Source organism: Triticum aestivum, chromosome 2D (assembly GCF_018294505.1).
Source record: "Triticum aestivum cultivar Chinese Spring chromosome 2D, IWGSC CS RefSeq v2.1, whole genome shotgun sequence".
In the NCBI taxonomy this organism is placed as follows: domain Eukaryota; kingdom Viridiplantae; phylum Streptophyta; class Magnoliopsida; order Poales; family Poaceae; genus Triticum; species Triticum aestivum.
In genome coordinates this window covers 179294593-179307829 of record NC_057799.1, presented here as the reverse complement: position 1 = coordinate 179307829, position 13237 = coordinate 179294593, and positions in this window count along the sequence as shown.

Below are 13237 nucleotides of genomic sequence, written 5' to 3'. Positions count from 1 at the left end.
CGTAACGAAAAAAAGGATGGCCTAATATAATTCACATATAAGATGACTGGCTAAGCAGGATGGCATTGCAAAATTCACATATATGATACCTGGCTAAACAAGATGGCATTGCATAATTCACATAAACGATGAATAAACTAAATAGATGGCATTCACACAAAGCATGTCTAAACTAAGCAGTTGACATATTTGATGTATAAAGTAAGCAATGCAAGGCACCATATGCATGATATAACAAACATCAGCATGCCAAGTTAGAGCGAAGACCTCAGGGGGTAAATAGGAGTGGTCTTCTCCTTCTGAATCCCCCTCAGAACAGATATCTTCCTCTCGATTATAATCTGAAATGGGTGGAGGGGGGCTGCCTTTGCGCCTACCATGGAGCGACGTCTACATGAAATTTTATTGCCACACAAGGCTCATCTCTTTTGCTCTACATGTTCAGTTCCATTGTGTACAATAACTGACATGCATAGGAATAAAACATAGTGAGATTATGTAAGGAGTGCATGCAGAAATCCAGAGTGATGGTAGCAACCTGTGGATAGACCCAAAACCAATGATAGCAGGCAGATAATGGCTTCAGTTAAAAAATACAGATAATGGCTTCTTTACTGTTTGTTTCCCACCCAACATGAAATACATAGTAGACACCAGAGATTAACCAGATAGTAGATAGATACTATTGATTGCCGCCCCGATATGTACCCCACAACCATTTAAAAACTCAATTTTGACCATTAGTTTGGAGCTGAGTATAATCGGTGAACAGGACGATAAAGTAGCATGTAATATTAAGCAATGCATAACATAAGCAGACACGAAACATTGCGACCTCTCTTGCGGACCCGTGTAGTCCTCGAGGTCATCTGCTCAGTTGATGATGGTAATGCAGTTGGCATGGCTGCCGGCGGCGGGGAAGAAGATCTGAGGTGGCGAAAGACAGTCTGGAGGCCTGTGCTGGACCATTCTATCGTTGGAGCAACTGAGCTTGGGTGGACGACGGCGCAACAGGAGCGGAACAAACCACACAAGGTTTTCTTTGACAACTATTTGTAAGAGAAGTAATTTTGTAAGGGCTCGTTTGAATTGGAGGATTCTAACAACGCAGGGATAGGAAATACACAGTAATAGGATAGGAATGCACGTGCAAAACACAGAATTTAAAAACACATGATTTTTGCCAATCTGGGAGTTTGGTTCACAAGAATTGGAACATCACAGGATGCAAAGAAGCATGGTGAGATTAAGTCAAACCACAAGAAAATGTACGGTTATAATGCTATTATGCTACTATCTCTTAGTCTTGTCCTTCATGAATAGGAATTTGAAAAGGAGGACAAGTGGGAATTAAAATCCGTACGGTTTTTCTTTCAAGGAGACACTAAGGGAACAAATCCTACAGTTTTCCTTTGCTCCATTCCTTTGAACCAAATGCATGAATAGTAGTACCATAGGAGACTTTCCAATTCCTATGTTTTTCCTTCGCTTTTCCTTTCAAGCACTGGCGATTCTAGTAGGCAGGCTTGAGCAAGTAAAAGCTACACTCAAAAAATGTTTTTGTGCTACTTGCCTACTTCTACTACTTTGGACCCAGGCCACTGCCGTACTAGCTCAACTCCCAGGCCCATCGACAAATGCACAGCTCAAACACGCAGAGATAAATAATGATGGCGTTCAAAAGAGTCCATCACGGATAGCTAAGTTGACTGGTACCTCACTGCTTGTCATATAGTAGGAGAAACTAATCGTATTTCACGTTACTGCATGTGCTCAGTGGACAATATATATATAACATGTAGAGTAAAAAAGAGATGAAACAAGTGTACAACCTTTTTGGCGAAGCCATGTCGATCTCAGCGTGATTGGGTTGGTCGGTGAGGATGATCCGGCTGACTTGGCAGTCGGAGGAGGGGAAGAAGATCTTAGGTGTCTGGAGATGGAGCCCGGGGTACTACTCCGCTGTGATGGAGGGTTTCGTCGTTGGAGCAGCTCCGGTGAGTTGTACGACGCCGAGGCTAAAGCAGGACAAGAGAGACAACGTTAACCTGAGTGGAATTCTAATAGCATCTCCAATAGATGACGTAAAATACATAACCACAAAGTGCTAGATGTAAAATACATCAGCCACTCATCTCTGAACTTAACTGTCAAAACTGAATTTAACCGTTGAAACAGAACTTAACTGTCGAAACTAAATTTTTCTGTCGAAACTAAACGCACTAGTAGCAGAAAAGCAGTAGCAGCAGCAGTGCATGCGAGAGCCGGGGCAGCTGGTCGTGTAGCAGTATCCGGTGAGGCTACCTTGAGCCGCCAGCCACCACCGGCCAAACAGCCGCCCCCGCCGCTCGCGGCCGGCGGTGCGTCGCCCCGCCCGCCCCAAAACCCCCCCCAACCGCCGGTCCGCCGCTACCCCGGCCATCCCTCTAGCCCCCCCCCCCCCGTGCCGAGATTTCTCTCCGGCCATCCCCACGCCACCGCCCCACCACCGCCGGCAACCACCGCCCCACCCAGAACCCTAAGATAGATACTGGGGTACCTCTCCGGCGAGCCCCCCTCCCCATTGCGGCTGGTTCTTCCTTAACTCCGGTGAGCCCGCCCACTCCCTGAAAATCAACTGACCTGAAAGTCGATTCAGTCGACTGAAGTGTAGCTAAATTGGAGCAGCATCGCAAGCAAGAGCAAGAGTGAGAGCAGCAGCGCGAGCAAGAGCAAGAGCAATAGCAAGAGCAGACCAAGCAGGGGACCGAGAGAAAGAGCAGAGCAGTAGCGCGAGCGAGAGCTAAAGCAGCAGTAGCTCCTACTGATGTGGACGTCGCCGCCAAGGGAGCGACACCGTGGAGGAAGTGGCCGGCGACGCCGCCGTGGATGGAGCCGCACCGTGTCGGCTTGGGACCGAGCACCGGCAGCACCGTGAGATCGAATCAAGAAGAAAATGCGGCGATTAGTGTACAACCTCTTTAGTGGTGCCGATTAGGCCTCAGCTTCATCTGAGGAAACGGTGATGATGATGCTCTTCCGGTGGTGCAGGTGAAGACGGCGGTGTGGGAATGGAGGTGGCACGAAAGACGAGGGGAACATCGGGGCAGCTCCTTGGAGGTGGAGGACAGGGTGGCTGACCGGCGGGACGACGAGATCGACGAGGGATCCTCATCCAGTACGGTGGATGAGGGACGTCGAGGTGTTGCTGTGGACGACGTCGTCGGGGAAGAGGTTCCAGCTGGGTGGCAGACAGAGGACGGTGTGGGGCTTCGCGGGTTTTCGCGGCCTCGGTGTACGAATGGGTGGGCGGATGGGATGGGAGTGGGGAACCATGGCTTAGGGACGCGCTTGTCCAAAATGTGGGGTAAGTTATGAAATTACCCCCACCGATTTGAGCTAGGGGGTTCTTTCGGTTCAGGGGTATCATGGGCATTTCGCGTGTCGGGATTTCAGAGGAGGTGGGAGTTTTCGCGCGTGTTGTAATTTTGAAATAGGAAGGCGCGGGTTGAGATGGAGGGAGTTGTCGGAGCACAACGAGACAAATATATATCTTAAATATTTCGGGGTAACAAGGCGTGGGTTGAAATTTCCGGACAAGCCCCAACGTGTACTGTACCAAATCAATCCGCACTTCCGTCGACGAAAAAACAAAAAGAAATCAATTCGCAGCACACAAGAGAGTCTAGTCCCGTGTACTGTACCAAATCAATTCGCACTACAAATTTCATTCAAAACTTTGAATTCATGTTATGTTCAATTAAAATATTTTGCTACGTGTATAATGCATGCAACCTGCTACTCAAATGAACGCTTTAGTGCATTCCAAACATATATACTACCGCTTCAATATGAACTAAATTTGAATTCGTTTCTCTATTGAATAAGATCTACAATGATGATTGTTGTGAAGTCAAACCATTTGAATTCGTTTCTCTATTTTAATAAGATCTAAAATCATCATTATTGTCAAGTTAAACCATCGTTTGTGTATTATCTTCACATCACACCACATGATTACTCTCGAGTTAGATATGAACTATGTGTACTATATGAACTCGAACTCGATTTTTTGAATCCACTTTATGTTGATTTCAAATCACAGTACATTTCAAGCTCTAGCTAGATCCTCATAATCTAAACCATGTCTCATATGTATAATGTGTTTATCACATAATGTATGGTGCCCCGCCCCCTACGCCTACAAGTATTTGGATGTGAGTTGCAAACACCACACATTACCACAAAATCAAATAAAATGTGAGATTGTTCGATATATAGTATTGTTTAGATTGTTCGATATTTAGTTGTAAGCTGCAAACGCCACACATTATCACAAATTCAAATAAAATGTGAGATTGTTCGATGTATAGTATGGTTTAGATTGTTTGACATTTAGCTGTGAGTTGCAAACGCCATGCATTATCACATTATGGTATAACATGTGCAAAACCACAACACGCGTATCACCGCTATATTCATGCATGCATATGTTTATAACACTATGATCTCCTATTCAAATATATGAATCCACTTTCATATCAAATTATGATTTTGTTAGTCTCTTACACCCACACAATCCTCTAACCTTTGTAGCTAGCACTAACTTTCTCTCGTGCATGCACACGCCCTCCTCACCCTCCCCCCTCCCTCAGCATTCTATCCATCGCGCACATTCATTTTTTTCTTTAGGTCGTTCTCCCACTGTCTCCACAACTCCTTTCCGACACACACCGATCGATAAACCTCTCCAGCGTCTGCCTACAACATACCTACACATGCACCTTCAATCTCCTCCTTTCCGTGTCCATGCCTCGTGTCTCTCATATGGCCCCACACACGTGTAAACTCTCGCCCCTCTTTTCATCGATCTCACAACCGCACACTCCTCCCCCTATCTAGCTAGTAGATCGGCCTCTCGCACCACCTCCTAGCTCCATTCTCTCTGTCTATCCGTCTTGCTGGGCCTTATTTGCCTCTAACAAATGGATGTACACCGACCGATCTCCCGCTATTCATATAGCTAGCTAGGTCCTTAATTATAACTCGTTTTTCCCCACGTGTCGATCGATCTACCTCATTAGTTATGTCTCTCCCTTCCTCCGACAAACAACAATTGATCTACCGATCTAGTTAGGTTTACTTAGCAAACACATGGTTCCCCTTCATCATCCATGCATGCGTCTCGACAGATCTATCACGCACAGGCACACACAGAAACACATCCCCACTCTTATTGATAATATTGCAGTTCTACCCTCTGTTTGTCTAGTAGGCCTCTCCCACCATCTTCGAGAAGCAAATCCATCACCCATCCAACACTCTACCCCTTTCCCTCCCTCTCTCTCTCCTCTCTCTCTCTCTGTCCCAACCTATTTCCCGTCCTTCAGTTATGTATGGATGTCGACCCATCTCCCTCAAGACATAGCTGGGTCTTTCCTTCTCAACACATATACGAGTCGTTCTACCTCTTTAGTTAGGCCTATGCCTCCCCCTCCCCCACCCCTCACACACATACCGATACATCGAGCGCTCTAGTCATGTCTCCCTGCCACACACAAACTTGCCCTGTGCCCTCTGACGTTCTGGTAGGTCAGTCGCCCTATATCTTTGACTTGCACACACACAATTTCGATGGCTCTCTTCATCCATATCGCACCCACCCACTTGATCCTCTCTTCGACTCTATCAATATCTATGACCCCTCCCTCTCTTCTCGTGGATCGCCCCTCTGGCCCTCTCTATATGATATGGATATGCCTCTATTTCACACACATTGCATGCAAAATTTTGTTTGAGATGTCATCGACACATATTCCCACAAATACATTCACGAAATCACCACCCCCTACCCCCAAAAAAAAACAAAAAATGCTCACGAACGCACACGCCATCTGTCTAGGTTTGTATCTCTCTTACACACACCCACGTAGGTTGGGGACGTGCACGAAGAGAAGAGGTGCACGCATGGCGCACGTACTCCCGTCTCTTTCCCAACCACACACGCGCGGGTACACGGTGGAGCTCATTTCTGTACGAAAAGGCAGCCCATGTGGTAATTTGACACGTGTACTAGTTGTCCACTTGATGGAGGATTGTCTACCACAGGTGAACAAAAAAATTGCGACTTGACGCGTTATGTTAAAAAAGAGGCAAACCATGTGGGGCCTACCCTAGAGGCAAGGCTCTATACACGCACGGTGGCTCGCAGGACGAGGAGAAAATTTTACTAGTACTCCCTTCGTTTACTCCTCGTCCCTACCATGGTTATAGATATTATCATATTGTTTGGAATATATGTCCTTTAGTAGATTTCAATATGAACTACTAGTACATACTCCAAACACTGATGTATATAGACGTATTTTAGAGTGTAGATTCACTCATTGTGCTCCGTATGTAGTCCATATTGAAACGGATGTAATAGTACGCACTCTCCCTCGCCCCTCGGCCCTCGCCATGTGGTGGACGTGCAGCAATTCATTCGGTCTCATATAGCCAGAACGATATATACTGCAGTACCATTATTGCTCGACTTCCCGAAGAGGCAAAGAGCCAATCGCAATATTAATATTTTGGAGATGCCAAGCGCAAGGTTTATAGGAAAATGAGTAGTAGGTGCCACGTCATTTATAAATAAAGTTTTTTTCTTCAGTGGAACGTACGCAATATAAATAGGTTCATATGGAGAGAAAAGGAAACCGCTCCACTATATACATAGGCAGGACGAGGCTACACGGTTGCTTGCTGGGGTTGCTCTCTTCAGTTTTCACACTCTCTCGCACAAAACGACTGTGGCCACATCTCTAACATCCCAGTGGATCACGTCCGCCGGGGGAAGGGGTGGATGCTTAGTGTAGATGCGGTCGCCGTCGCCAACGGCGAAAACCCACTGTCGGCACGTCCCGATCAGGGGTCCCCGCCGTTCTCTCTCACAAAGCCGGTGAGGTTTCCTTCGTCCATTCCTAACTGCCGCGACGTGGGCAGTTGCCTCCTCACGCCGCCCTCCACTAGGTTGAGCTACGTCCCGACATCCCTCAGGTACAACTCCCTTTACATCCGGCTTGCACCACTACTCTAGCTGCCCACATCACTCCATGTGGATATTTCTCTACTTCTTTGCCCCGCACATACCTCTACTGGCTTCTACGTACTGTATTTGTGATGAGTTTATGTCTCATCAACTAGTCCCAGTAATCTTATTCTAATCACGCTTCTTCAATTTCTTTGCCACAGGGATGCTAATCTCGATTTTGGTGAAACTGCACAAAATGATCCGATGGTCAAAGGGTTGCAAACTTCATTTCTTAGGAAGCTCCAATGTTGCCAGCAAATTAAAGCATGGTTAGGGTTTACGGTTCAAGGGCTAGGGACCGCATGGATCGTTTATTTCTTTAGCTGTCTCTGTTCCAAAATAAGTGTCAACTTTAGTAGTAGTACAACTTTGTACTAAAGTTTGCATAAAGTTGAGACACTTATTTTCGAACGGAGGGAGTACATATTGGCTATGATCTGTCAATCATTGAGATGCAATAGCATGCATGTTAGTCTCCTTTGTATTTGATGAAATGTTGCAACAGGCAACCTTGGATGCAAGATACATGAAACAGAAGCTGGAAGCTTCATAGCATTGTACAAATTTATCTCGCTGATAAATTACAGTATGTACGATACTAGTACTATGTAAAGAGTTAGGTGTCGCATGGTGTCCATAAAATATGGTGATAGTGTGAGGTGGGTGTGACACCTCAAAATTTTGACCTTGTTTTATTTATTAAATTTTTTGCCAGGAAATAAAACTTTTCCATTGGTCAAGATTTACCCTTTTAATATTTTGGATTTTTGCCTCTAGTGGAAAAACCTTCAAAGGGTATTGTTGGACTTATAGGCCCTCTTTATAAAACAATTCCTTAACAGTGGGTTTAATTGCAAGATTTGTTTTCTCAGAGCTTCATTCTCTCAAAAATGATTTCTTTGAATTTGGAGCCTGTTTTGCACTACAACCATTTGACAAATACATTTAAAATTTCCACCAAAATTTGGGGATGTCATGTGATGTTTCCACATCACTTTTATGCAAAAATACCTTTTGGCCATTGGAGATTTTGAGCTCTACACCAACTTTTCCAATCTGGTCCAGTAGGCACTTTTGCACTACAACCCATTTAAATATTTCTTTAAAAATTCTTCCAAGTGTTTGGAGATGTCAGTGGATGCATACAATTCAACTCTATGCAAAAACCCAGTGATGTTCTTTGAAAAATTTGAGTGAATCACCCTCTTTTGCATTCTGGTCCAATTTGGTGATTTGTACTGCAACCTTATTTTATTTTGCTCTAGTGACCCTGAGCTTTTTCCTACTTGTAGCCCTCCCTTCAAAACCCTTAAGTCAAGGAGAGTGGACTCATTGGAGGTCTTTAAGAGCCTGCAATAAACCCTTTTTCTTTCTGTCCAAAACTAGAGTTTTGCAAAACTTGCACTAACAAGTTTCTGGTTTTGCCCTTATGATCTTGACATCATCTCCTACACCTAAAGAGACCCTGATCTGGAGATTTTGGCCACTCCAAGAGTTGCCCAAATACACTTGGCATTCTGTCGAACAGTTGGTGTGCACAGTCTGTTTTGGCATGAGTTCTTTGTTTGCACTGTGATCTTGTTCCACTGACCCAGCAACCATGTCTAGTGAGCTCCTAGCTACCCCTACCCCTGTCCTGTTCATTGCCAGCTCCACCCTCGCGCTGTAGACCGCCCTGGCATTACGTCGAGCAGGTTCCGTGCGTGCTCTGGGCGCGCCCAGAGTGCACGTTTTGCACGCGCGCGCACTGAGCCGCCGCGCCGCACTGCCGCACTCGACGCGACCCGTCCCTGGCCCCTGCGCCACTGCTGAACCGCGCACTACGCTCGCTCACTCCCCACGCCACCCCTGGCGCCCTGCAGCGCCGCTGGCGGAGCTCTTGGCGGCACGCCGGCGTCGGCAGCGAACCTCTGACATGGACGGAGCCGCCCAAGCCACCCCAGCGCGCCAGCTTCCCCGTGAACAGCCCGGTCTTATCCCGAAGCTCGTCGGCACGCTCTCATCACCGCCACGTTGCCCTGCGGCTACAGCATGGCTGTCGCCGGTGATCTTATCCCCAGCCGCCACGGTCCAACCCCGCGCGCCTATTTAAAGGGTCCCCGAACTCGTTCAAGACCTCAGGCGACCTCAGACCCTCCCCGTAGAGCTTCCCTAGCAGTGGATTGACCGGAGAAGACCGTCTTCACCAACTCCGGCCAGTTCGGCCGCCGCCGAACTCCGGTGCAATACGTCGCAGCCAGCCACTCACTCGCCAAACCAGCGCCACCAGTAGTTTCCCCTGGTCCTTGCGAAGCTGCCCAACTACCCAACCTCGATCGGAGACCACCGGAGCCCAAAAACCACTTCACCACCGTAGCCCCCTCCGCCGCGGAGCTCGCCGCCGGCGACTCCTTCCACCTCCGACGACCCAGCGACCACCAAGAGGACCGCCTCGGTCTGGCCGGTCCATCCCCGCCCTCAGATGCCCTCGAGGAGCCGCCGTTCGTCGCCGGCGATCGCCGGAGTCCCGCTCCCGTCGGGCAGAGAAGAGGAGGGAGAGGGAAGAACGGTCAAACCTGACCAGTGGGCCCTCTGGACCCACTGTCAGTGACCCGCGCGCCGTCTTCTCTGTTTTAAGTGAAGGCGCAGACGTCCTGAGTACGTTTCCTCTGCTGCGAAAGCGTATTTCTCCCGAAACGTTTTCTTTTCTGGTTTTATTTAAAAACAGAGATTTGACCAAACTTTGACTGGCTATAACTTTTAAAATAAAACCCCAAATGAGTTGATTCTTTTTCCTACCTCTCTCAAATTCCACCTAGTTTATTTTAAGATTTATTTCAAAAATATTAGAGACAACCTTTTGTACTGTGTTTGAAATATGTGTTGTTTGAATATTTCTCAAAATAGGATTTTGGAGAAAAGGGAAAGCTTCCAAAAAGTGCATCCCTTGCATACTCTTGAAGGCAAGCATTTTTGAACTCTGGCATAATATTTCGTGTGGTGTTTCGATATGGTTACAACACCATTTGACTTGGAGCGTACATTATTTTTATGTGACGATAAAAATCATTCGCGTGCATAATGGGGATAGTGTTGCTATTGGTAATGGATACGCTAGTGTTTTGGATCATCCTCGTAAGCTCCTCATGCATACCGGAAGGAAGCCGGGAAAGTCGTGGTCTTGGGTAGACACGAGCTTGTCCCTAGTCCCTCGTCGAGACGAGCATGTCCGGTATGGCATGGTGGGGCTTGATGAGTGGTGATTTATTCCACTAATGGTAATATTGTTGGAGGATACTTGGACCACCTGAGTCGGTCATAAGTCGAGTCTTGGTCAGTAGCTCCCTTATTTGTTGGTACTACCACTTGTCCCTGTCGCAGACGGGGTATGGTTCAGTAAGTTGTCAACCCCTTACCAAAGCACACACCGTACAGAGAGGCCATAGTGGAAGATACCGGAGGCCTCCGGTAGGCATGCCACTTGGTCCGGGGGCATGGGTGTTTCCGGTTGGGACCGAGAGGGGGGCACCCCTTAGAGCGCGCGAATAGAAATTTGATCCCATGCCACGTCGAGGTTGTAGCCTCCCCACTTAGAGTTTTGCTTGGCAGGTGTCGTGGGTGATTCCAGACACCGGTGAGTTAAGCTGGTGTGTGCAGGTCAGGCATGTTTTCAATTAAAAGGCCGTAGGCGGAATTGGTCCCGATAGACTAAATAAATCCGTTACTCGTGGGAAAATAGTACTCCCTCTGCAGAGGTCATGTCTGTTTTGGATAGCCATGTTCATGGTTAAGGACCACAGTCTGAGTTGAATCTAGTAACGGCATTCGGATGGAGAACGAATTAGCTAGAACTCGGTGGCGGTTTTCGGATGGAGACACGGCTAACTGGACCATAGTAAGGGTATTCGGATGGAGGACGATTTAGCTAGAACTCAGTGACGGTCTTCGGATGGAGAAACGGCTAGATTAGATTTTTGTTTACGACCTGCGACATCTGAGGATCATGTTCTAATTTTATTATTATTATGGACTAACCTTTTACATTATGTATTTTATTGAGTATCCCTGGGATGGTTCTACCTCCTGGATACTCTCTGTGATTATTCTTTTATAAGCCCTTTCTGTGGTGTCGCTCAGACGCCCGACTGTGGCATGCTTGTTGTTTATTTATCTTTTATAAGCCCTTTCTGTGGTGTCGCTCAGACGCCCGACTGTGGCATGCTTGTTGTTTATTTATCTTTTATAAGCCCTTTCTGTGGTATCGCTCAGACGCCCGACTGTGGCATGCTTGTTGTTTATTTATCTTTTATAAGCCCTTTTTGTGGTGTCGCTCAGAGGCCCGACTGCAGCATCGTTAATTTATTTGCAACCTTTCGAGGAGTCATTTTAGACACTCGCTCAGTGCATTTCTTTTACTTCCGTATTACACGTCCATATTTTCTCTGCACGCGTGCATCACGGATTTTTGTTTACTTCATGGCAGATTCATCATCATACATGTTTCGGAGTATGATTATCTCCTGTCATATTGTACCCGTGTTCTTAATGTTTGCGAGTACATTCAAACGTACTCACTGGCTTGTCCCTGGCTATTGTCTTGGCCAGATTTTCGCGCTTGGAGATAAGCATCGCGGTGACAGCCTCGGAACCTGCGTATTGACGATAGCAGCCTCGCGAAGATAGGAGTTATCCTGGTCAGCTGTTCTTGTGGGAAATGGAGTCCCATAGACGCAGGTGTATCCAACCGCTTCCGCCCTCAACCATTAGAAACCAAATGTTGTACTCCTAGACCACAATGGTCTTGTACTACATATTTTGTACCTTGCTTGGAATTCTTGTATCAAGTTGGTGCCTCATCAGCTAACAGTAATCCTGGGGCTGGTGAGCACAAAGGCCGTTTTCTGGGAAATTATATCCCGAAAATCCGGTCGTGACAGACTTGGTATCAGAGCCAGGCTGACCATTGGCTAATCCTATCTTAGCCAGGTCAATAAACCTAGGTTAACCAAACCACCAGACCTTAGCCTAACCCCGGTCAAGCTTCCCGCGTAAGATAGCCCCACAGTGACCCGACGCCTTTCGGCGGACGGTGCCCAACCTATCAGCCTAGCCCGTCGATCACGCGCCAGTGACCGACACCCAACCCGTCTCTATCGCAAGCGTGCGGAGGAAGACTCCGTCCCCTTTCCCTATAAAAAGGGCACGCTAGCCTCACAGCACAGCACAGCCTCTTTCCCCAAACCAAGCCACGATGCCTGGCCCCATTGTTCACAATGAGACCACAGCAACCAACCTTGGAGGTTTTGTGACCGTGCTCGCAAACCTCACCCGCCGTGCCTATGCGTTAGAAGAGCCTCCTGAATATGTTGTGTACCAGGGACCCATGTACGGTGAGAGCCGTCAGTACTGGGCCACTGTGCACATCTACGGTAGGGGTCTGTCGCCAGAACGCCCCTACAGGTTCACTGGAAGGACAACTTCCTTTGAGCCACAGGCCATCCAACTGGCAGCCCGAGAAGCTATAGTTCAACTCCGGCACTTGTCGCCCAGAGTTAACTGTCGCTCGTTCTACTACTACCCCAGTCGTGACGGGTATGGTAGGCCGCCCCAGGTTGCCAACGGAGATCACGAGACAGATCCTGCACTATTGCATCTGGTGCGCTATGTAAGCGCACTAGAGCAACTGTTCGATCAGGTCACCCTCGATCTGATCGCAGCTCGTGGAGAACTGGTTCGCCGTGCCCCGACGAGAAGAGACGCGGAGCCAGACACCGACAACCCAGTCGTGCTGTTCGGACACCCGATCGATCCCTTGAGGTCTGCACCAGCCATCAACCAGAGTACCTTGGTGTCCCCAGAAGCGCTTCGTCGCCTTTTGGGAACCCATTCCAACGAGATTGTGGCCAGCAACCCCCGCGATGGTCATCACCACTACCCCGACTCTGCAGCCCCTCAGCCTCAACCAGCAGATCCCGACGGAGAAACCCGTAGAGAAACCTCGGCACCCGCCAGGCCAGCTCACTTAGACATTAACGAAGTAGACTAAGTCGCTCGAGTTGTATCGAGCCTTAGTTTCCCTACGCTTTGTAATGGTGTGATCTTGTATCGCTTTTATTGCATGCTGTCTGCTCGAACGCTCCTATTTATGGAGTAGTAGCTATGCATGTGTACGTTAGCGTACAGTTGCATTTTCTTTAAATTTCG